This window comes from Salvelinus alpinus, chromosome 24 (assembly GCF_045679555.1).
Source record: "Salvelinus alpinus chromosome 24, SLU_Salpinus.1, whole genome shotgun sequence".
Lineage (NCBI taxonomy): Eukaryota > Metazoa > Chordata > Actinopteri > Salmoniformes > Salmonidae > Salvelinus > Salvelinus alpinus.
Window position 1 is genome coordinate 29380165 of NC_092109.1, and position 25666 is coordinate 29405830.

A 25666-nucleotide genomic window follows, 5' to 3' on the forward strand; every position below is an offset into this window, starting at 1 on the left:
AGCAGTGAGGAGAGAGAGAGAGAGCAGTGAGGTGTCTAGCACTTAAATTGCCTGTTTATTTCCAGTCATCGCATCAATTACACTGTGTGTGTGTGTGTTTGTGCGTGCGTGTGTGTTGAAGGGGGTGCCAGTGTGTGGCAGTCCTGAGATCGGCAGCAGAATCTCTCCTCTCAGGGGAGAAGGGGCGTGTCTGTGCTGTGTGACAGGCTGCAGTGATTAGTAGAGCTCAGCGGACAGCATTTATCCAACTCAGCCGAGGGCATGAACAATTTTTGCCTGCAACTCTGCAATTTGTCTCCCACTACACATCATATAGGGATAAATGGGGTTTGTGCACTTTTCAGTCATGTGTATTCTTACAGGGTTACATGTATGACTGGTAATGTTATTTCTCTCATGTACTTATTAGCTACATATATTTTTATGTAAGAACATGTTGATAATTTATTGTTGCTACTATAGTATTATTACAGTGTTACTACACAGGTATAAGAGCAAGTAAATGCAAAGGGAATGGTGGATTTTCTGACTTACATCCTGTGACAGAAGGAGATGACAGGAGCTGAACCCATCATCTGAGAAGGAAGGTGCATTAGGGATTCTTAATGAATACTACTTAATTACTTTGCTGAGTGCAATCATTCAGCACATTGGCAAGTGATGATGCCTGTTATTAGGGGGTGAAAAAACAGCTGATATGCTAAAGGCCCAGTGCAGTCAAAACATATTTTCCTGTGTTTTCTATACACACTATGAGGTTGGAATAATGAGGATAATTCACTTTTAGTGTGAGAGCTGTTTCAAAAGACGGCCTGAAATTTCAGCTTGTTTTGGTGGGAGGGATTTTTGGCCGAGCTGGTGACATCATCAGCCGGTAAATTAGTTAATAGACCAATATAGAGAGTTCCAAACCTTTGCCAATAACGTTTTCAGTTTCCCCCTCCCCACTCAGACCCCTCCCAAACAGTCTTAGCAAAATTCTTGTTGGAGAAATGTCTCTTTGTAAAGAAGCTAGGGTTTGACAGCATTGTGTTTGAATCCTGTCTTGAAAACGTCAAGACAAGCAGTGCTTTTAATCAACTAGTGAATAGCCAATCATAGACAGAGATAGTCTTCAGAAACAGCTCAGTCCTGTAAGATAGAGGAAACATGCTCATTAGATTAGAATAACTTGTCCTCGTGCCAACTTGATCGTTTATTGATCACATGCTTGGAGCAAAGCAATCACACGCTGATTATTTTAGTAGGGGGATGGTCTCTTCAACCACAAATCTTACTGGTTGGCTTACCTCTGTGTCACAGGAGGTTGGTGGCACCTTAATTGGGGAGGATGGGATCGTGATAATGGCTGGAGCGGAATAGGTGGAATGGTATCAAATACATCAAACACGTGGTTTCCATGTGTTTGATGCCATTCCATTCGCTTCGTTCCAGCCATTATTATGAGTCATCCTCCCCTCAGCAGCCTCCACTGCTCTCTGTGTACAGTATATTAGCTCGTGGCACATGGATCGTGTGTGTGTGCGTGTGTGTGTGTGACAGGTTTATTGACCTGTCTTCGTCCCCCAGGGATGCACACACAGCTCTTTTATGACCAGTGAAATAATGAATCATCTGATAATGAACCTGAGACTGTTAATTAGAGCTCCATCACAAGGAGGAACGTTTAAACAGCTCCCCCTCTATCCCCCCTCCGTTTCTCTCCTCTTCTATCTATCTCTCCATTCTCAGATCCTTTAGAACATGGCCTGTCTTTCCTTCTTGACCCTCAAAACCCACACCCTCATCATTCCTTGTCCATCTATTTTCACTCCCTCTTTCTCCTCTCTTCCTCCTCCTCTATTCTCCCTCCTGTCTTTACATGAGTCTCACTGGCTACTCCACTTGGCTCAGTTCGCACCAATATTTGTGTTTCTGACAAAGACTGCTCTCCTGCCGCTATCTCTTCACTTAATATTTCTCCCACCTCTTCCGTTCCTCACATCTCCCCCGCAACCAGTCTCCCCCCCCCCCCCTCTCTTCTCTCCTCTACCTGAATTAGGCCCGTCAAAGATCATCCAGTTGAACGTTTAGAGAGGCGACTGATCGGAGAGGGGTATAGAGGATGGAATCGTCTGAAGGGCTGAAAATGGTACCTGCACAAAAGGGCTGCAGACAGAGCAGGGGGATGGAAATATCATTTTATGGAGAGAAATCCACATATGAGGATAAAGGGAGTCAGGGATAATGATTCTGAATGAGTTTAGAGAGAGGTGGAGAGGGCGGGAGAGAGAGAGAATGAGAGAGGGTAAAATGAGATGTACTGCATATGGGTCTCTTAATTAACTGTGTTAAAAGCTTTCTTATTAGGACTGATGCTCTACAGTGGAGGGAGGAAGAGAAAACACTCTCCTTCAGCTGCGTATCCAGCCCAGCCTCACAGACACAGAGAAAACACTCTCCTTCAGCTGCGTATCCAGCCCAGCCTCACAGACACAGAGAAAAAACACTCTCCTTCAGCTGCGTATCCAGCCCAGCCTCACAGACACAGAGAAAACACTCTCCTTCAGCTGCGTATCCAGCCCAGCCTCACAGACACAGAGAAAACACTCTCCTTCAGCTGCGTATCCAGCCCAGCCTCACAGACACAGAGAAAACACTCTCCTTCAGCTGCGTATCCAGCCCAGCCTCACAGACACAGAGAAAACACTCTCCTTCAGCTGCGTATCCAGCCCAGCCTCACAGACACAGAGAAAACACTCTCCTTCAGCTGCGTATCCAGCCCAGCCTCACAGACACAGAGAAAACACTCTCCTTCAGCTGCGTATCCAGCCCAGCCTCACAGACACAGAGAAAACACTCTCCTTCAGCTGCGTATCCAGCCCAGCCTCACAGACACAGAGAAAACACTCTCCTTCAGCTGCGTATCCAGCCCAGCCTCACAGACACAGAGAAAACACTCTCCTTCAGCTGCGTATCCAGCCCAGCCTCACAGACACAGAGAAAACACTCTCCTTCAGCTCCGTATCCAGCCCAGCCTCACAGACACAGAGAAAACACTCTCCTTCAGCTGCGTATCCAGCCCAGCCTCACAGACACAGAGAAAAGGGGAGAGACAGGGAATCAGAAGGAAATGTTGTCTTTAGCAGGAAAGAAGAAAAGTCTGAGGCCATCTTTTAATGTCAGTTCATCTAACTTAGTTTATCACTTTGCTTTGTATTTATCCTTTTTTTAAATCCCCCACTCCACCCCCCCCCCTCCGTCTCTCTCTCTTCCTCCCTCCCTCCATCCCTCTCTATCTCTCTCTCTCCTTCTCTGTCTCTCTCCCTCTCTCCCTCTCACTCTCCCTCTCTCTCTCTCTCTCTTACTCCACTGCCAGTGAATAGATGTAATGTGTAACACAGTGTTAAAAGTCCAGTCACATCGCAGCGTGTCTGTGTGTGAGAGTATTGTCTGTGTGTCCAATAATTTCAGGTTACTGCGCCTCCTCTGTCTCCAGTCACTGATTCATATTAAATCAGAGTGACTAATAAACGGACACACACACACACACACAAATCGACGCACACTGTATTGTATTCTCAATTTATGTACTCGACACATAAAGGATTTTACTCTTCTGTAATACCCCTTGGGAATAATATAGGCAGAAGGAGAGAGTGGAAGAGAAAGGCAGACAGAAGGGAAGAGAGGGCTGTGATGCTTCAATTAAGCAATAAGGCCCGAGGGGGTGTGGTATATAGCCAACATACCACGGCTAAGGGCTGTTCTTAGGCACAACGCAACGTGGTATATTGGCCATAGACCACAAACCCCTGAGGTGCCTTATTGCTATTATAAACGTAATTAGAGCAGTAGAAATAAATGTTTTGTCATACCTGTATACCACGACTGTCAGCCAATCAGCATTCGGGGCTGGAACTACCCAGTTTATAATGGAATTTTAATAATAGAATAAGCTATTAAACACTGAGTAATAAAACCGGTACATCTTCACATTTTACTGATGACTGTTGACGACTAACTGTCTCTGGGTGGCTGTTCTGCATACAGTACCAACACATCATCCACACATCACCCACACATCACCCACACATCACCCACACATCACCAGCACATCACCCACACATCACCCACACATCACCCACACATCATCCACACAGTACCAACACATCATCCACACATCACCCACACATCACCCACACATCACCCACACATCACCCACACATCATCCACACATCATCCACACATCACACATCACCCACACATCACCAACACATCATCCACACATCACCCACACATCACCAACACATCATCCACACATCACCCACACATCACCCACACATCATCCACACATCACCCACACATCACCCACACATCATCCACACATCACCAACACATCATCCACACACCACCCACACATCATCCACACATCACCCACACATCACCCACACATCATCCACACATCACCAACACATCATCCACACATCACCCACACATCATCCACACATCACCCACACATCACCCACACATCATCCACACATCACCCACACATCACCCACACATCATCCACACATCACCCACACATCATCCACACATCACCAACACATCATCCACACATCACCCACACATCATCCACACATCACCCACACATCACCCACACATCATCCACACATCACCCACACATCACCCACACATCATCCACACATCATCCACACATCACCCACACATCATCCACACATCGTCCACACATCACCCACACATCACCCACACATCATCCACACACCATCCACACACCACCCACACATCACCCACACATCATCCACACATCACCCACACATCATCCACACATCATCCACACATCACCCACACATCACCCACACATCACCCACACATCACCCACACATCATCCACACTTCACCCACACATCATCCACACATCACCCACACATCATCCACACATCATCCACACATCATCCACACATCACCAACACATCATCCACACATCACCCACACATCATCCACACATCACCCACACATCACCCACACATCATCCACACATCACCCACACATCACCCACACATCATCCACACATCACCCACACATCATCCACACATCACCCACACATCATCCACACATCACCAACACATCATCCACACATCACCCACACATCACCCACACATCATCCACACATCACCCACACATCATCCACACATCACCCACACATCACCCACACAACACCCACACATCATCCACACATCACCCACACATCATCCACACATCACCCACACATCACCCACACATCATCCACACATCACCCACACACCACCCACACACCACCCACACATCATCCACACATCATCCACACATCATCCACACATCACCCACACATCACCCACACATCATCCACACATCACCCACACTTCACCCACACATCATCCACACATCACCCACACATCATCCACACATCATCCACACATCACCCACACATCACCCACACATCATCCACACATCACCCACACATCATCCACACATCATCCACACATCACCCACACTTCACCCACACATCATCCACACATCACCCACACATCATCCACACATCATCCACACATCACCCACACAGCATCCACACATCACCCACACATCATCCACACATCACCTACACATCACCCACACATCATCCACACATCACCCACACATCATCCACACATCACCCACACATCACTCACACATCACCCACACATCATCCACACATCACCCACACATCACCCACACATCATCCACACACCACCCACACACCACCCACACATCACCCACACATCATCCACACATCACCCACACATCACCCACACATCACCCACACATCATCCACACATCACCCACACATCATCAACACATCATCCACATTTCACCCACACATCACCCACACATCACCCACACATCATCCACACATCACCCACACATCATCCACACATCACCCACACATCATCCACACATCACCCACACATCATCCACACATCATCCACACATCATCCACACATCACCCACACATCATCCACACATCACCCACACATCACCCACACATCATCCACACACCACCCACACATCACCCACACATCATCCACACATCATCCACACATCACCCACACATCACCCACACATCATCCACACATCACCCACACATCATCCACACATCACCCACACATCACCCACACATCATCCACACATCATCCACACATCACCCACACATCACCCACACACCACCCACACATCACCCACACATCATCCACACATCACCCACACATCACCCACACATCACCCACACATCATCCACACATCACCCACACATCATCCACACACCACCCACACATCACCCACACATCATCCACACATCATCCACACATCACCCACACATCACCCACACATCACCCACACATCATCCACACATCATCCACACATCATCCACACATCACCCACACTTCACCCACACATCACCCACACATCACCCACACATCATCCACACATCATCCACACATCACCCACACATCATCCACACATCACCCACACATCATCCACACATCATCCACACATCACCCACACTTCACCCACACATCATCCACACATCACCCACACATCATCCACACATCATCCACACATCACCCACACATCATCCACACATCACCCACACATCACCCACACATCATCCACACATCACCCACACATCACCCACACATCATCCACACATCATCCACACATCACCCACACATCACCCACACATCATCCACACATCATCCACACATCACCCACACATCACCCACACATCATCCACACACCACCCACACACCACCCACACATCACCCACACATCATCCACACATCACCCACACATCACCCACACATCACCCACACATCATCCACACATCACCCACACATCATCAACACATCATCCACACATCATCCACACATCATCCACACATCACCCACACATCACCCACACATCATCCACACATCACCCACACATCATCCACACATCACCCACACTTCACCCACACATCATCCACACATCACCCACACATCACCCACACATCATCCACACACCACCCACACATCACCCACACATCATCCACACATCATCCACACATCACCCACACATCACCCACACATCATCCACACATCATCCACACATCACCCACACATCATCCACACATCATCCACACATCATCCACACATCACCCACACATCACCCACACATCATCCACACATCACCCACACATCATCCACACATCACCCACACATCATCTCACAATTCATATGCAGATAGACTGACTTCAAGCCATATATAGAGAGTTGGGCCAATGTGGTTTCTGTCTGAACATTCCGAGAGAGCCCCTTTCTCCTCCATCACCATGGGAAAGTGATAATTGACACTACCGCGTTATGCTGTTTGTTTCTGGTAGTTTTCAAAACCTATGAAGATGTCCAGTGAAAGCAGATATGAAATGTGTTGACACCACAACACAGTACCGACTTGGATACACATTCTCCCCAATGCCAATGAATGAATAATCTGTTAAATTCGCTGCTCTGTTTTGTTTGTTTACAGCGGCTCCTTTACAATGATTTATATATACACTAGACGACTGATAGGGGGCGCTGTTTTGAAGCCTTCCTCAGCATTGTACAAAATATTTTGGAAGCAATAGAAATGCATTTATTATTCAACTTTCATTTTTTGTCACATTTATTATATAACAGATATCTTAATGCCTACTTTTAAATTATATTATGTGAGCTAAACATAAAAAAAACAGATGAAAAAATATAGAAAAACATTTCCCTCAAAGTCTAATTTTTTGAGAGTACTAATGTTACTGTCCCCACTACAACCTGTAACATGTAATTTTGTGCTTGAAACATTTAATTGAAATACTGTAGAGTTCCATTCATTCCTATGGAGGACTGCTCCTACTGGGGAGTGCCAATATGGCCGATCGGTGGCTTCAAAGCCTCAATAGCCAATACATAGCATCAGCAATCCAGGGTTTATATACATCATTGGTCCTTTCATAGGGAACTGTCAGAGGTGCTTTCATATTGTTACATTACAAACATTTTGATAATAGAGGCTCTAACATGGCAGCCATTCTAAAACCTGGCTGAGCTCTCTACACTCTTAGAAAAAGGGGTTCTGAAAGGGTTCTTCGGCTGCCCCATAGGATAACCCTTTTCGGTTCCAGGTAGAACCCTGTGTGGAAAGAGTTCTACCTGGAACCCAAAAGAGTTCTACCTGGAACCAAAAGGGTTCTACATGGAACCAAAAAGGGTTCTTCAAAGGGTTCTCGTGTTGGGACAGCTAATGAATCCTTTTAGGTTCTAGATAGCACCTTTTTTTCTAAGAGTGTATATATACAGTATATGACTCTGGACTGACTAATTCAGACAATCATAACATTATCACATTCACATGTATTCACAATCACATATTGTACACAAGATGCAGAAGACCCACATATAAAACATATGTAAGCATTCACAGCATCTCCATCACACATTTAGAGCACATATACTCAACAAATACCAAAGCAATCTTCCACAAAATCACATTGATAATACTCCTTCACACACAGCCGTACGTGTTAAGGATTGTGTTTGAGCAGCGTTGGGTTCTCCTCAGAATTGACCAGTGCCCCTTCCCTGTCCCTGGTTGACCTCAGTCTCCAATTAGGTGAACCATTGCTCAGGCTGACAGCAATTCCTGCCTCCAACTTATTCTCCAATGAGTTCATGACCCCCTCCTCTCTTCCCTGTCATCTCCCTTTCCCTTTCCTGCTCCCTCTCTCTCCCTCTCTCTCTCACTCCCTCTCTCTCCCTCTCTCTCTCCATCTCTCCCTCCATCTGTCACTCCCTCTCTCTCTCTCCCTTTGTCACTCCCTCTGTCACTCCCTCTCTCTCTCCCTCTGTCACTCCTTCCCTCTCTCCCTCTCTCACTCCTTCCCTCTCTCCCTTCCATCCCTCACTAAATGATCAATTGAGAGGCAGAGATGAGGTGGTGGTGTGTGCAGAATAGTTAAACTGCTAGAGCAAGGATCACACACACTCTTGAGTCGTGCACCTAGGCACCCACACACACACACACACACACACACACACACACACACACACACACACACACACACACACACACACACACACACACACACACACACACACACACACACACACACACACACACACTCACTCACTCACTCACTCACTCACTCACTCACTCACTCACTCACTCACTCACTCACTCACTCACTCACTCACTCACTCACTCACTCACTCACTCACACGCACACACATTCACATACACCCTCACAGCTATAGCCCTACATAAATGCAGTTTTATTCACACACATATATGTGAATGTTGTTCAAGTCTTCAAGTCTTCATACCTCCCACTACATAGAAAGGGTGTTATCACAGGTGTTTCTCACACATCATTGCAGTCCAATGTGAGACATGGGTCTGCATTCTGAATACATTTAAATGTTAATTCTCCAATGTGCTCATCGTTTCCCGCCCGACATGACCCATTACCCATAGGTGCGTTGGCTAAATGCTGTTCACCGTATTAAAAGGTGCATAAAGGGCATTTACGTGCATTTACTTCTGCTAAATCTCTGAAGTGTAAAGGACCAAACCTATGTGAAAAGATTGAAATAGTTCTTGCATCATGTTTCTGCTCTCACACCAATAGCTTCCTCCAGAGCTCCGTGTGGCATTATTACTGACTGTTATAACCGACCCCTGAAGGGTTCACAATGTAAGTACAACCGTTAGATACAATGATCAATGAATGGAGGGATAGATGGGCAAATTATTCTCTAGCATTTATTCCAATTAATGCAGTATCTTATTGCGCTTTTTGTCATAATACGCTGTGACCCCTTCTCAAGTTCTAGCAGGATTTTGACCATGATTGGATGACATTGTCTGTCTTCATTCTAAATGTATGATGTATTTATTGTATATTATTTGTTATTTAATTTTTTTATCATTATTTTTTATTTTTGCCTATGTAGAGCTTTGAGATAAGACTGTAATGAAAAGCGCTATATAAATTAAATGTATTTTTATTTTATATTATTATTGTACTTTATTATTAGTACATCACTCACACATGCCTGTGTCTGTTTTCTTTACAGACTGTCAGAGACTGAAGCTTCCGCGGATTACCAAACCACAGGTGTGACTGGAGAGAGATTTCAGCCACTCTGATCAACACAGAGAGGGAGCTGTCTCTACTGACGTCAGAACAGGACGACCTAAAAGAAACTTTCACAAAAGTTTCAAGAACGCTACCCTCAAACAAGCAAGGCTGAAGATATCAAGTCTTTGAAGTGGACTGAGTATCATGTCTTGTGATTGGCCTCAGTTTGTTTTTAGAATATCAAGCCTAATGGTGGACACGGCCAGGGTTTAATGCTCCCAATGCTGTTAATTCAAGAACACATTTCTGTCTTCGTAGAAGATTAAAGTACTTGGTGGGATTCATTTTTGGTAAAGGAACTGAGGTATAGAATGGGGCTACAGGATCTTACCCAAGGCTAAACCCTGATATAGCAACCCACTTCTTATCTTTTTAGATCAGTCAAAAATATCTCCTAAATATATTCCAGCCCATTCTGCCCAGCTTTGAGAGGGAAATGGACAAGATGTGGACTCAGCTGAGAATGTGGAGTCTCAGTTCCGATCTGGATATGGCTTTGAGATCAGACATTCCGGGAATCAACGCGAGGGCTCTACTGGGATAGAGCATACCCTGGTACTCACACAGCCAGCAGCATTTTCTCAGTGATTTTTTTCATGGGAAAATTCAAGCCCACACCAAGGCCTAAGGCAAGTGTACAGTAGGGCTGCCTGCAAGCGTGGTAGTCTGAATCCTCGAGGTGGACTGTTCTTTTCATCCACTGCACCAGGATCCACACGCACCAGGACCCACAAGCACTAGAGGAGACAGACCCACATGGTCCAGGACCCAAACGCTCCAGGACCCACACGCTGCAGGACCCACACGTTCCAGGACCCACGCGCTCCAGGACCCACACGCTCCAGGACCCACACACTCCAGGACCCACACGCTCCAGGACCCACACGCTGCAGGACCCAGACGCTCCAGGACCCACACGCTCCAGGACCCACACGCTGCAAGACCCACACGCTCCAGGACCCACACGCTGCAGGACCCAGACGCTCCAGGACCCACACGCTCCAGGACCCACACGCTGCAGGACATACACTTTCCAGGACCCACACACTGCAGGACCCACACGATCCAGGACCCACACACTCCAGGACCCACACGCTCCAGGACCCACACCAGGACCCACACACTCCAGGACCCACACGCTCCAGGACCCACACCAGGACCCACACGCTGCAGGACCCACTCGCTCCAGAGGAGACAGACTCACAACTCCAGAGGAGACAGACTCACAGCTCCAGAGGAGACAGACTCACAACTCCAGAGGAGACAGACTCACAACTCCAGGGGAGACAGACTCACAACTCCAGAGGAGACAGGCTCACAGCTCCAGATCTGTATATTTTACAATACAAGGTGTGTTTTTATTCACATTTACACACATTTATATAGAAAATCTTCCTGTAGCCGGCTAACAGAAGGATGAATTGTGTAGTGATTTCCTCATTGGTGCGATAACAATTAGTATACAGGACTGTAAGAGATTCTGAAGGTTATTATCCAGCATTTGTTTACTGGGAGGGTTTGTCATAGGGAGGGTTTCCATGTTCTTTCTCTTTTAGGTTTTCATCAGCTGAAGGAGAAAGAGATCATGTAAGAAGGGATTAAAGAATCAATGCTGTATACCAGAGAGAGAGAGAGAGAATGAGAAAAAGTGAGAGAAAAAAAGAGAGCGAGGAAGAGAGGAGCGAGTAGTGCATTGCTCACAGACCAAAAGATGCAGAGAAATATGCAGAGAGAGGAAGAGAGACAGATGACATGGAAGAATCAAAGGAAGAGGGGGAGGAGAGACTTACTCAGAAGACTAAGAGAGAAGGAAAGATTATGAAATGTTTTGAAATAAATACATGTAAGTGTAGGGAGAGAAAGCAGAGTGAGTAGCAAGCCTAAGGTAAAGGGAAGAGTATGGAGGGGGAAGAGAGAGAGGTTGTGAAACAGGGAAGCAACAGAGGGAGTGGAAGGGCTTGTGTGTGTGTGTGTGTGAGAGAGGGAGTGAGAGAGAGAGAGAGAGAGAGGAGAAATTGTGACTCAATCAGCTGCCTCATTGTTCACGCAGGACAAGTGCAGGAGAGGAGAGGAGAGTGTGACAAGGAAGGGAGGCAGAGGCAGGAAGGGAAAAAATTTGAAGTGATACACAAAGCTAACTCATTATATTGCACACTAGAATATTGGCCTGAATACAAATTCAGTCCTCCCCACACGTGCATAAACAAAGGCAAATATAAACGTGCATGCAGGTGTAGAGGTCATTTCCTCTGCTATTTGTATTTATTTGTTTGCTTATTAGGATCCGCATTAGCTTTTGCAGAAGCAGCAGCTACTCTTCCTAAGGTCCACAAAAAAACACAAAACATGACAAGTAACAAACCACTGATAGACAAGGACAGTCACACACATGTAAAATACAACAATACACAAACAATAACAGCAACAAAAAGAAAAGCCTATTGTATCTCTAAACTGTGATACCGGCCAGGGTATGTGACGATGTGCACATAATGCCAACAGAGAGAGGAGGAAGGAGGGAGCGTGTACAGGAGGAGTGGGTGGCTTATGGTCTCAACAGATGATACAGGCTGGCTCTGCCTCGCGTCTGCATGCCCATTTCAACTTCACTCCCAACCACCACCATACTCTAACTGAGAAGCACTTCCCTCCCAACCACCACCATGCTCTAACTGAGAAGCACTTCCCTCCCAACCACCACCATGCTCTAACTGAGAAGCACTTCCCTCCCAACCACCACCATGCTCTAACTGAGAAGCACTTCCCTCCCAACCACCACCATGCTCTAACTGAGAAGCACTTCCCTCCCAACCACCACCATGCTCTAACTGAGAAGCACTTCCCTCCCAACCACCACCATGCTCTAACTGAGAAGCACTTGCTCTAACTGACCACCATGCTCTAACTGAGAAGCACTTCACTCCCAACCACCACCATGCTCTAACTGAGAAGCACTTCCCTCCCAACCACCACCATGCTCTAACTGAGAAGCACTTGCTCTAACTGACCACCATGCTCTAACTGAGAAGCACTTCACTCCCAACCACCACCATGCTCTAACTGAGAAGCACTTCCCTCCCAACCACCACCATGCTCTAACTGAGAAGCACTTGCTCTAACTGACCACCATGCTCTAACTGAGAAGCAGGAACAGAGTGACAGTAGCAAAAAACTATTCCAAGTACACTAATCCATTTAAAATATATATGCTGCCACATCCAACAATCACCCAGTGCTAGCTAAAAAACCCTTGTCCTCAATTCTAAATTGTGGATTTTTATTTATGAATGGGTATTCTCTGCTTTTAATTTATACTTTAGTTCAACTGGATGTGTTGTAGGGGCCAACTCAACTTATAAAAAATGTACTCCCTTGTTTCCTGAACCATTTTGATGTAATATCAACATGGCTAGTTACAGGGTAAATAGAAGTGATTGAGATGGAAAGAGTGTTATAGAAACGGAGCGAGAAAGAAAGTGAATTTAAAGTGTTTTAAATCTAGAGTCTTTCCTGTATTTGCCAAGTAACATAACTGTATAAAAAGGTTAATGCATGTATATTGAGTTTTCAAAAAATCATGTGTGAGCAGTATTGCCTTGCAAGCTAGTGGATCCTATAGCAGGCTATAGCAGTACCGATAGACTGACTGAGAAATGCAATAACAGGGAGAGTGAAATGCCAACATGGCAAAGCTTCCATGATGATGTAGCACCTCTTTCATGATGATGTAGCACCTATTTCATGATGATGTAGCACCTCTTCCATGATGATGTAGCACCTCTTCCATGATGATGTAGCACCTCTTCCATGATGATGTAGCACCTCTTCCATGATGATGTAGCACCTCTTCCATGATGATGTAGCACCTCTTTCATGATGATGCAGCACCTCTGTCATGATGATGTAGCACCTATTTCATGGTGATGTAGCACCTATTTCATGATGATGTAGCACCTCTTTCATGATGATGTAGCACCTCTTCCATGATGATGTAGCACCTCTTCCATGATGATGTAGCACCTCTTCCATGATGATGTAGCACCTCTTCCATGATGATGTAGCACCTCTTCCATGATGATGTAGCACCTTTTCCATGATGATGTAGCACCTCTTTCATGATGATGTAGCACCTCTGTCATGATGATGTAGCACTTCTTCCATGATGATGTAGCACCTCTTTCATGATGATGTAGCACCTCTTCCATGATGATGTAGCACCTCTTCCATGATGATGTAGCACCTCTTCCATGATGATGTAGCACCTCTTCCATGATGATGTAGCACCTCTTCCATGATGATGTAGCACCTCTTCCATGATGATGTAGCACCTCTTTCATGATGATGTAGCACGTCTGTCATGATGATGTAGCACGTCTGTCATGATGATGTAGCACCTCTTTCATGATGATGTAGCACCTCTTCCATGATGATGTAGCACCTCTTCCATGATGATGTAGCACCTCTTCCATGATGATGTAGCACCTCTTCCATGATGATGTAGCACCTCTTCCATGATGATGTAGCACCTATTTCATGGTGATGTAGCACCTCTTCCATGATGATGTAGCACCTCTTTCATGTCAGATCTAATCTGACAGCCAACCTGGAGATATTACTGTCAGGAATTCACTGAAATCATCAGACCCAGAAATCACACACCCCATTTTCACATTCATATATTCCTATTTTTTATAATTTGATGTATCTGGTAATCGTCTCTGCTTATGTGGCAGACTCCTCTGTTAATGCTTAGAGGATTTACTTTTAATCTGGGATTCCTGTGGAAGAGACATGGAGACAAATTAATTCATATGGCAGCAGCAGCAGTAGTAACAGCAGCAGCAGCACCAGTAGTAACAGCAGTAGCAGCAACAGTAGTAACAGCAGCAGCAGCAACAGTAGTAACAGCAGCAGCAGCAACAGTAGTAACAGCAGCAGCAGCAACAGTAGTAACAGCAGCAGCAGCAACAGTAGTAACAACAGCAGCAGCAACAGTAGTAACAGCAGCAGCAGCAACAGTAGTAACAGCAGCAGCAGCGACAGTAGTAACAGCAGCAGCAGCGACAGTAGTACCAGCAGCAGCAGCAACAACAGTAGTAACAGCAGCAGCAGCAACAACAGTAGTAACAGCAGCAGCAGCGACAGTAGTAACAGCAGCAGCAGCAGCAACAGTAATAACAGCAGCAGCAACAACAGTAGTAACAGCAGCAGCAGCGACAGTAGTAACAACAGCAGCAGCGACAGTAGTAACAGCAGCAGCAGCTACAACAGTAGTAACAGCAGCAGCAGCAACAGTAGTAACAGCAGCAGCAGCAGCAACAGTAGTACCAGCAGCAGCAGCAACAACAGTAGTAACAGCAGCAGCAGCAACAACAGTAGTAACAGCAGCAGCAGCGACAGTAGTAACAGCAGCAGCAGCAGCAACAGTAGTAACAGCAGCAACAGCAGCAACAGTAGTAACAGCAGCAGCAGCAACAGTAGTAACAGCAGCAGCAGCGACAGTAGTAACAGCAGCAGCAGCAACAACAGTAGTAACAGCAGCAGCAGCAGCAGTAACAGCAGCAGCAGCAACAGTAGTGACAGCAGCAGCATCAACAGTAGTAACAGCAGCAGCAGCGACAGTAGTAACAGCAGCAGCAACAACAGTAGTAACAGCAGCAGCAACAACAGTAGTAACAGCAGCAGCAGCAGCAGCAACAGTAGTAACAGCAGCAGCAGCAACAGTAGTAACAGCAGCAGCAGCAGCAGCAGCAACAGTAGTGACAGCAGCAGCAGCGACAGTAGTAACAGCAGCAGCAACAACAGTAGTAACAGCAGCAGCAGCAGCGACAGTAGTAACAGCAGCAGCAACAACAGTAGTAACAGTAGCAGCAACAACAGTAGTAACAGCAGCAGCAACAACAGTAGTAACAGCAGCAGCAGCGACAGTAGTAACAGCAACAGCAGCAGCAACAGTAGTAACAGCAGCAGCAGTGACAGTAATAACAGCAGCAGCAGCAACAACAGTAGTAACAGCAGCAGCAGCAGCGACAGTAGTAACAGCAACAGCAGCAGCAACAGTAGTAACAGCAGCAGCAGTGACAGTAATAACAGCAGCAGCAGCAACAACAGTAGTAACAGCAGCTGCAGCGACAGTAATAACAGCAGCAGCAACAACAGTAGTAACAGCAGCAGCAGCGACAGTAGTAACAACAGCAGCAGCGACAGTAGTAACAGCAGCAGCAGCTACAACAGTAGTAACAGCAGCAGCAGCAACAGTAGTAACAGCAGCAGCAGCAACAGTAGTAACAGCAGCAGCAGCAACAGTAGTAACAGCAGCAGCATCGACAGTAGTAACAGCAGCAGCAGCGACAGTAGTAACAGCAGCAGCAGCAACAACAGTAGTAACAGCAGCAGCAGCAACAGTAGTAACAGCAGCAGCATCGACAGTAGTAGCAGCAGCAACCGTAGTAACAGCAGCAGCAGTGACAGTAGTAACAGCAGCAGCAGTGACAGTAGTAACAGTAGCAGCAGCAACAGTAGTAATAGCAGCAGCAGCAACAGTAGTAATAGCAGCAGCAGCAACAGTAGTAACAGCAGCGACAGTAGCAGCAGCAGCAGCAGCAACAGTAGTAACAGCAGCAGCGACAGGAGTAGTAGCAGCAGCAGCAGCAACAGTAGTGACAGCAGCAGCAGCGACAGTAGTAACAGCAGCAGCAGCAACAGTAGTAACAGCAGCAGCAGCGACAGTAGTAACAGCAGCAGCAGCAACAGTAGTAACAGCAGCAGCAGCGACAGTAGTAACAGCAGCAGCAGCAACAGTAGTAACAGCAGCAGCGACAGTAGTAACAGCAGCAGCAACAGTAGTAACAGCAGCAGCAACAGTAGTAACAGCAGCAGCAGCGACAGTAGTAACAGCAGCAGCAGCAACAACAGTAGTAACAGCTGCAGCAGCAACAGTAGTAACAGCAGCAGCAACAGTAGTAACAGCAGCAGCTGCAGCGACAGTATTAACAGCAGCAGCATCGACAGTAGTAACAGCAGCAGCAGCAACAGTAGTAACAGCAGCAGCAGCAGCAACAGTAGTAACAGCAGCAGCAGCAACAGTAGTAACAGCAGCAGCATCGACAGTAGTAACAGCAGCAGCAGCGACAGTAGTAACAGCAGCAGCAGCAACAACAGTAGTAACAGCAGCAGCAGCAACAGTAGTAACAGCAGCAGCATCGACAGTAGTAGCAGCAGCAACCGTAGTAACAGCAGCAGCAGTGACAGTAGTAACAGCAGCAGCAGTGACAGTAGTAACAGTAGCAGCAGCAACAGTAGTAATAGCAGCAGCAGCAACAGTAGTAATAGCAGCAGCAGCAACAGTAGTAACAGCAGCGACAGTAGCAGCAGCAGCAGCAACAGTAGTAACAGCAGCAGCGACAGGAGTAGTAGCAGCAGCAGCAGCAACAGTAGTGACAGCAGCAGCAGCGACAGTAGTAACAGCAGCAGCAGCAACAGTAGTAACAGCAGCAGCAGCGACAGTAGTAACAGCAGCAGCAGCAACAGTAGTAACAGCAGCAGCAGCGACAGTAGTAACAGCAGCAGCAGCAACAGTAGTAACAGCAGCAGCGACAGTAGTAACAGCAGCAGCAACAGTAGTAACAGCAGCAGCAACAGTAGTAACAGCAGCAGCAGCGACAGTAGTAACAGCAGCAGCAGCAACAACAGTAGTAACAGCTGCAGCAGCAACAGTAGTAACAGCAGCAGCAACAGTAGTAACAGCAGCAGCTGCAGCGACAGTATTAACAGCAGCAGCATCGACAGTAGTAACAGCAGCAGCAGCAACAGTAGTAACAGCAGCAGCAGCAGCAACAGTAGTAACAGCAGCAGCAGCAACAGTAGTAACAGCAGCAGCAGCGACAGTAGTAACAGCAGCAGCAGCAACAACAGTAGTAACAGCTGCAGCAGCAACAGTAGTAACAGCAGCAGCAACAGTAGTAACAGCAGCAGCTGCAGCGACAGTATTAACAGCAGCAGCATCGACAGTAGTAACAGCAGCAGCAGCAACAGTAGTAACAGCAGCAGCAGCAACAGTAGTAACAGCAGCAGCAGCAACAGTAGTAACAGCAGCAGCAGCGACAGTAGTAACAGCAGCAGCAGCAACAGTAGTAACAGCAGCAACAGCAACAGTAGTAACAGCAGCCGCAGCAACAGTAGTAACAGCAGCAGCAGCGACAGTAGTAACAGCAGCAGCAACAGTAGTAACGGCAGCAGCAACAGTAGTAACAGCAGCAGCAACAGTAGTAACAGCAGCAGCGGCAGTAGTAACAGCAGCAGCAGTGACAGTAGTAACAGCAACAGCAGCAACAGTAGTAACAGCAGCAGCAACAGTAGTAACAGCAGCAGCAACAGTAGTAACAGCAGCAGCAGCAGCAGCGACAGTAGTAGCAGCAGCAACAGTAGTAACAGCAGCAGCAGCAACAGTAGTAACAGCAGCAGCAGCAACAGTAGTAACAGCAGCAGCAGCAGCAACAGTAGTAGCAGCAGCAACAGTAGTAATAGCAGCAGCAGCAACAGTAGTAACAGCAGCAGCAACAGTAGTAACAGCAGCAGCGACAGTAGTAACAGCAGCAGCAACAGTAGTAACAGCAGCAGCGACAGTAGTAACAGCAGCAGCAACAGAAGTAACAGCAGCAGCAACAGTAGTAACAGCAGCAGCAACAGTAGTAACAGCAGCAGCAACAGTAGTAACAGCAGCAGCGACAGTAGTGACAGCAGCAGCAACAGAAGTAACAGCAGCAGCAACAGTAGTCACAGCAGCAGCGACAGTAGTAACAGCAGCAGCAGCGACAGTAGTAACAGCAGCAACAGTAGTAACAGCAGCAGCAGCGACAGTAGTAACAGCAGCAGCAGCGACAGTAGTAACGGCAGCAGCAACAGTAGTAACAGCAGCAGCAGCGACAGTAGTAACAGCAACAGCAGTAACAGTAGTAACAGCAGCAGCCACAGTAGTAACAGCAGCAGCAGCAACAGTTGTAACAGCAGCAGCAGGAGCGACAGTAGTAACAGCAGCAGTAGTAACAGTAGTAACAGCAACAGTAGTAACAGCAGCAGCAGCAACAGTAGTTACAGCAGCAGCGACAGTAGTAACAGCAGCAGCAGCGACAGTAGTAGCAGTAGCAACGGCAGTAGTAACAGCAGCAGCAGCAGAGTGGGTAGGAAAATGGACTAGCGACAAGACGGATGCTGTCTCAAATCCCAGGAGGAACATGTCATAGTGATGTAGTGCTCATATCAAGGCACTTAACCTCAATGGCTCATGGGTAACATTCTAATTTAACATTCACGGCTGTTACTGAAACATTCACAGAAATCATGTATAGATGTCGCTGGGAGATTTGAGTTAAAGTTTAAATTATGATGCGTGCATCTCATTTTAGGATACGGCCCTAATGGAGTATTCAAATGAAATGTACAATATGGTAACAGTACTGTTTGTACGTTACTTTGATTAAAGCATCTGCTCTGAATTTATAGATTGAGTGGATTAGGTAATATGTTAATGTCATTATTTATAAATTGATGTGCATTGATTTTCTTTTAAGCCAATAATAATTTGTTTAATTGTATTTAATACAATCATGTGTTTTGCAGCATTAGGTTGGTTTGTACCCTACTGGACATTTTGAAGGCAGCTGATTCAGATTTAGTAGCAGTAACATCAGTTCAGAGCTAATGACTCTGAAGAGGCCTAGGGTCTGTTCCAGACAAGCAATGAAGCTCACTGATTGCACTCTGCTGACTCAAGCACAATGGACGGCTTCTAATAGTTCTCTCTCCCAGAAACGACTATATACAGTACTGCCAAAGACAAGGTATTTAAACTATTAAAAGTCTTGCAGAATGGTCCAACAGTGCATTCGGAAAGTATTCAGACACCTTGACTTTTTCCACATTTTCCAGCCTTATTCTAAAACGGATTGAATATTTTTTTCCCATCATCAATCTAGATACAATAGAATACAATACAATACAATACAATAATGACAAAGCGAAAACAGGTTTTTAGAAATGTTTGCACATTATAATAAAAAAAAAACTGAAATACCTTATTTACCTAAGTATTCAAACCCTTTGCTATGAGACTCAAAATTGAGCTCAGGTGCATCCTGTTTCCATTGATCACCCTTGATGTTTCTACAACTTGATTGGAGTCCACCTGTGGTATATTACATTTATTGGACATGATTTGGAAAGGCACACACTTGTCTATATAAAGGTCCCACAGTTGACAGTGCATGTCGGTGCAAAAACGAAGCCATGAGGTTGAATGAATTGTACGTTGAGCTCCGAGACAGGATTGTGTTGAGGCACAGATCTGGGGAAGGGTACCAAAACAGCTCTGCAGCATTGAAGGTCCCCAAGAACACAGTGACCTCCATCATTCTTAAATGGAAGAAGTTTGGAACCAATAAGACTTTTCCTAGAGTTGGCCGCCCGGCCAGACTGAGCAATCGGGGGAGGACCTTGGTCAGGGAGGTGACCAAGAACCCGATGGTCACTCTGACAGAGCTCCAGAGTTCCTCTGTGGAGATGGGAGAACTTTCCATAAGTACAACCATCTCTGCAGCACTCCACCAATCAGGCCTTTATGGTAGAGTGGCCAGACGGAAGCCACTCCTCAGTAAAAGGCACATGACAGCCCGCTTGGAGTTTGCCAAAAGGCACCTAAAGACTCTCAGATCATGAGAAACAAGATTCTCTGTTTTGATGAAGCCAAGATTGAACTCTTTGGCCTGAATGCCAAGCGTCACGTCTGGAGGAAACCTGGCACCATCCCTACGGTGAAGCATGGTGGTGGCAGCATCATGCTGTGTGGATGTTTTTCAGCAGCAGGACTGGGAGACTAGTCAAGATCGAGGAAAAGATGAATGGAGCAAAGTACAGAGAGATCCTTGATGGAAACCTGCTCAGGACCTTAGACTGGAGCGAATCTTCACCTTCCAACGGGACAACGACCCTAAGCACACAGCCAAGACAAGGCAGGAGTAGCTTTGGGACAAGTCTCTGAATGTCCTTGAGTGACCCAGCCATAGCCCGGACTTGAACCCAATCGAACATGTCTGGAGGGACCTGAAAAGAGCAACAATGCTCCCCATCCAACCAGACAGAGCTTGAGGGGATTTGCAGAGAAGAATGGGAGAAACTCCCCAAATACAGGTGTACCAAGCTTGTAGCGTCATACCCATGAAGACAGGCTCTAGGCTGTAATCGCTGCCAAAGGTGATTCAACAAATTACTGAGTAAAGGGTCTGAATACTTACAGTACCAGTCAAAAGTTTGGACACACCTACTCCTTCAAGGGTTTTTCTTTATTTAAAAAAAATAATAATTATGTTGTAGAATAATAGTGAAGGCATCAAAACTATGAAATGACACATATGGAATCATGTAGTAACCAAAAACGTGTGAAACAAATCAAAATAGATTTTATATTTGAGATTCTTCAAAGTAGCCACTCTTTGCCTTGATGACAGCATTGCACACACTTTTTTAAATTCATTTTAGAATAAGGCTGTAACATAACAAAATGTAAAAAAGTCAAGGGGTCTGAATACTTTCCGAATGCACTGTACACTGAGATACATACAAATAATAATATACGGAAATAACATTTTGGAGAGTTGATAGTACAACAGTGATTGAGCATGGCCGTATTGTAGCACAGTGAAAGTAAATAGGTCATCATTTTTTCTTGTATATATATTTTTTCCATCCTCAGACTCTTCATCCTCTATTTTTGTGTTTCATATATTCATCCTTTGATCCCTTCATTTATCCCCTTCAGCATCATGGCCATCTCTTGCTTGCATCACTCCTTCCGAAGCACCAATCACTACATTTTAAATGACATTCATGGACATAGGCATGTAAGATAAGCTTCGTGCCAGTGTTATCTCTACCATGCCATCAATAGAGTGGATTTCCCGATACACCAGCACCCTCTTTGGTAATCATTCCCAGATTTTCCTCTTTTATCATAAATATGTGGATATGAGTGCTGCCAGTTAGGGTTTCTGTAGTGGATTTCATGGAGAAGATACTGTAGCAACAGTCAATGCTGTCATTTTAGATCTACTCTCTCTCTCGGTGGCTCTCTGTCTCTCTCTCTCCCCATCCCTCTCTCCTCCTCTCTCTCTCCCCACCCTCTCTCCTCCCCACTCTCTCTCTCCCCCACCCCTCTCTCATTCTCTCTATCTCTCTATGTAAATTGATCCTCTCCTTCTTGCTCCAGTTCCAGTATTGGAAAGTGTAGGGCTGTTTTGTGTACTGTACCCTCCCTGCCTTAGGCGACTGTCTGTCTGGCCAGACCATTTCCACACCAACCCCCTCCCCCTCCTCATCCCCATCCCCATCCCCTCCACACAGCCCCGCATTGTCTGACATCTCCCGAATACAGATGACTGCAACTTTGACTGCAACAATTTGTGGGGACACACACACGTCCTGTACAGTCTTGCTCACGCACACACACGTCTATATACTTCTGTCACTGTACTCTACAATTACAAACACACACGCACACACACACGCACACACACTCTCACACCCTCAATGGATCTGCACCATAGACGTATAGTACCTTCATAAAGTATTCATACCCCTTTACTTTTTACAGCCTGAATTTTAAATTGATTAAATTGAGATGTTGTGTCACTGGCCTACACACAATACCCCATAGTGTCAGTGGAATTATGTTTTTAGAAATGTTTACAAATTAATTAAAAATAAAAAGCTGAAATGTCTTCAGTCAACAAGTATTCAACCCCTTTGTCATGGCAAGCCTAAATAAATTCAGGAGTAAAAATGTGTTTAACAAGTCACATAATAAGTTGCATGGTATCACTCTGTGTGCAATAATAGTGTTTAACATGATTTTTAAACGACTACCACATCTCTATACCCCACACATAAAGTACAACTATCTGTAAGGTCCCTCAGTCGAGCAGTGAATTTCAAACACAGTTTCAACCACAAAGACCAGGGAAGTTTTCCAATGCCTCGCAAAGAAGGGCACCTATTGGTAGATGGGTAAAAAAGCAGACATTGAATATCCCTTTGAGCATGGTGAAGTTATTAATTACACTTTGGATGGTGTATCAATACACTCAGTCACTACACCGATACAGTTGTCCTTCCTAACTCAGTTGCCGCTCAGGGATTTCACCATGAGGCCAATGGTGACTTTAAAACAGTTACAGAGTTTAATGGCTGTCATAGGAAACTGAGAATGGATCAACAGCGTTGTAGTTACTCCACAATACTAACCTAAATGACAGAGTGAAAAGAAGGAACTGTCACGTTCTGACCTTAGTTCCTTTTTTATGTCTCTATTTTGGTTTGGTCAGGGCGTGAGTTGTGGTGGGCATTCTATGTTTTGTTCTATGTTTTCTATTTCTGTGTTTGGCCTGGTATGGTTCCCAATCAGAGGCAGCTGTCAATCGTTGTCTCTGATTGAGAACCATACTTAGGTAGCCTGTTCCCACCTGTGTTTGTGAGTAGTTGTTTCCTGTTTTGTGTTTTGTCACCTGATAGGACTGTTTTGTTTTTTCGTTGTTTCTCCTTTGTTATTTTTGTGTTCAGTTTAATAAATTTAACACGGAATACAAATATTCCAAAACATGCATCCTGTTTGCAATAAAGCACTAATGAAAAACTGTAAAAAAATTAGTGAAATCAACTTCATGTCCTGAATACAAAGCGTTAAGTTTGGGGCAAATCCAACACAACACATCACTGAGTACCACGCTTCATATTTTCAATCATGGTGGTGGCTGCATCATGTTATGAGTATGCTTGTAATCAGCAAGGAATAGAAACATAATAGAGATAAGCACAGGCAAAATCCTAGAGGAAATCCTGGTTCAGTCTGCTTTACACCAGACACTGGGAGACAAATTCACTTTTCAGCAGGACAATAACCTTAAACACAAGGCCAAATCTACACTGGAGTTGCTTACCAAGAAGACAGTGAATGTTTCTGAGTGGCCTAGTTACAGTTTTGACGTAAATTGGCTTGAAAATCTATGACAAGACTTGAAAATGGCTGTCTAGCAATGATCAACAACCAACTTGAGAGAGCTTGAAGAATTTTTTAAAGAATAATGGGCAAATATTGTACAATCTAGGTGTGCAAAGCTCTTAAAGTCTTCCCATTCAGACTCACAGCTATATTCACTGCCAAAGGTGATACTAACATGTATTGACTGAGGGGTGTGAATAGTTATGTAAATGAGATATTTCTGTATTTCATTTTCAATAAATTAGCAAAAATGTCTAAAAACATGCTTTCACTTTCTAATTATGGGGTATTGTGTGTAAATGGCTGAGAAAAAAAAATATTGAATCAATTTCGAATTCAGGCTGTAACACAAAAAAAAGTGGAATAAATCAAGGGGTATGAATACTTTCTGAAGGCACTGTAATTGATGTCATAATGTCTGTGGATTAGACCAGCCCTGCTAGTGTAAGCCAAATGAGTAACCATGGGAGGGAGAAACTAATGTAACTGTAGAAAGTGTTTAAGATCTATCTATGTGCCATTCTTTGTTAATCCACCCAATCACAACTCCATATGTTCCTCTAATCCCTCCCACTCTCTCCACCACATCGATCTCACTCTCCTTCTATCTTGCCTTTGAAGGAACTGACCCAAATACTCCCCTCTGTTTGACGGACTTCTTTGCACAGCTGCTCAGACTAAAAAAACACACTCAATCCCTCACTCTACTCTGCCACACACACACATATAGTACACTCACAGCAAATATACACACATACATACAATACGCTCACGCATATACACACATACAGTGGAGAGAACAAGTATTTGATACACTGCCGATTTTGCAGGTTTTCCTACTTACAAAGCATGTAGAGGTCTGTCATTTTTATCATAGGTACACTTCAACTGTGAGAGACGGAATCTAAAACAAAAATCCAGAAAATCACATTGTATGATTTTTAAGTAATTAATTTGCATTTTATTGCATGACATAAGTATTTGATCACCTACCAACCAGTAAGAATTCCGGCTCTCACAGACCTGTTAGTTTTTCTTTAAGAAGCCCTCCTGTTCTCCACTCATTACCTGTATTAACTGCACCTGTTTGAACTCGTTACCTGTATAAAAGACACCTGTCCACACACTCAATCAAACAGACTCCATCCTCTCCACAATGGCCAAGACCAGAGAGCTGTGTAAGGACATCAGGGATAAATTGTAGACCTGTACAAGGCTGGGATGGGCTACAGGACAATAGCCAAGCAGCTTGGTGAGAAGGCAACAACTGTTGGCACAATTATTAGAAAATGGAAGAAGTTCAAGATGACGGTCAATCACCCTCGGTCTGGGGCTCCATGCAAGATCTCACCTCGTGGGGCATCAATGATCATGAGGAATGTGAGAGAT

The 25666-nt window shown here is 45.4% G+C and overlaps 1 protein-coding gene and 1 long non-coding RNA gene across 3 annotated transcripts in view; one reads left to right on the forward strand and one right to left on the reverse strand.

The window, feature by feature from the left end:
• Nucleotides 1-25666, reverse strand: part of LOC139552521 (uncharacterized) — a 53184-nt gene that overhangs the window by 20226 nt on the left and 7292 nt on the right. The window lies entirely within an intron of this gene.
• The window catches only part of LOC139552519 (leucine-rich repeat transmembrane protein FLRT1-like), a 48805-nt gene that overhangs the window by 15411 nt on the left and 7728 nt on the right, over nucleotides 1-25666 (forward strand). For both annotated transcript variants that reach the window (XM_071364328.1, XM_071364327.1), the window contains exon 2: nucleotides 10166-11580. The gene's annotated coding sequence lies outside the window, so the exon portion shown is untranslated. The remainder of the gene's footprint in view (nucleotides 1-10165; nucleotides 11581-25666) is intronic.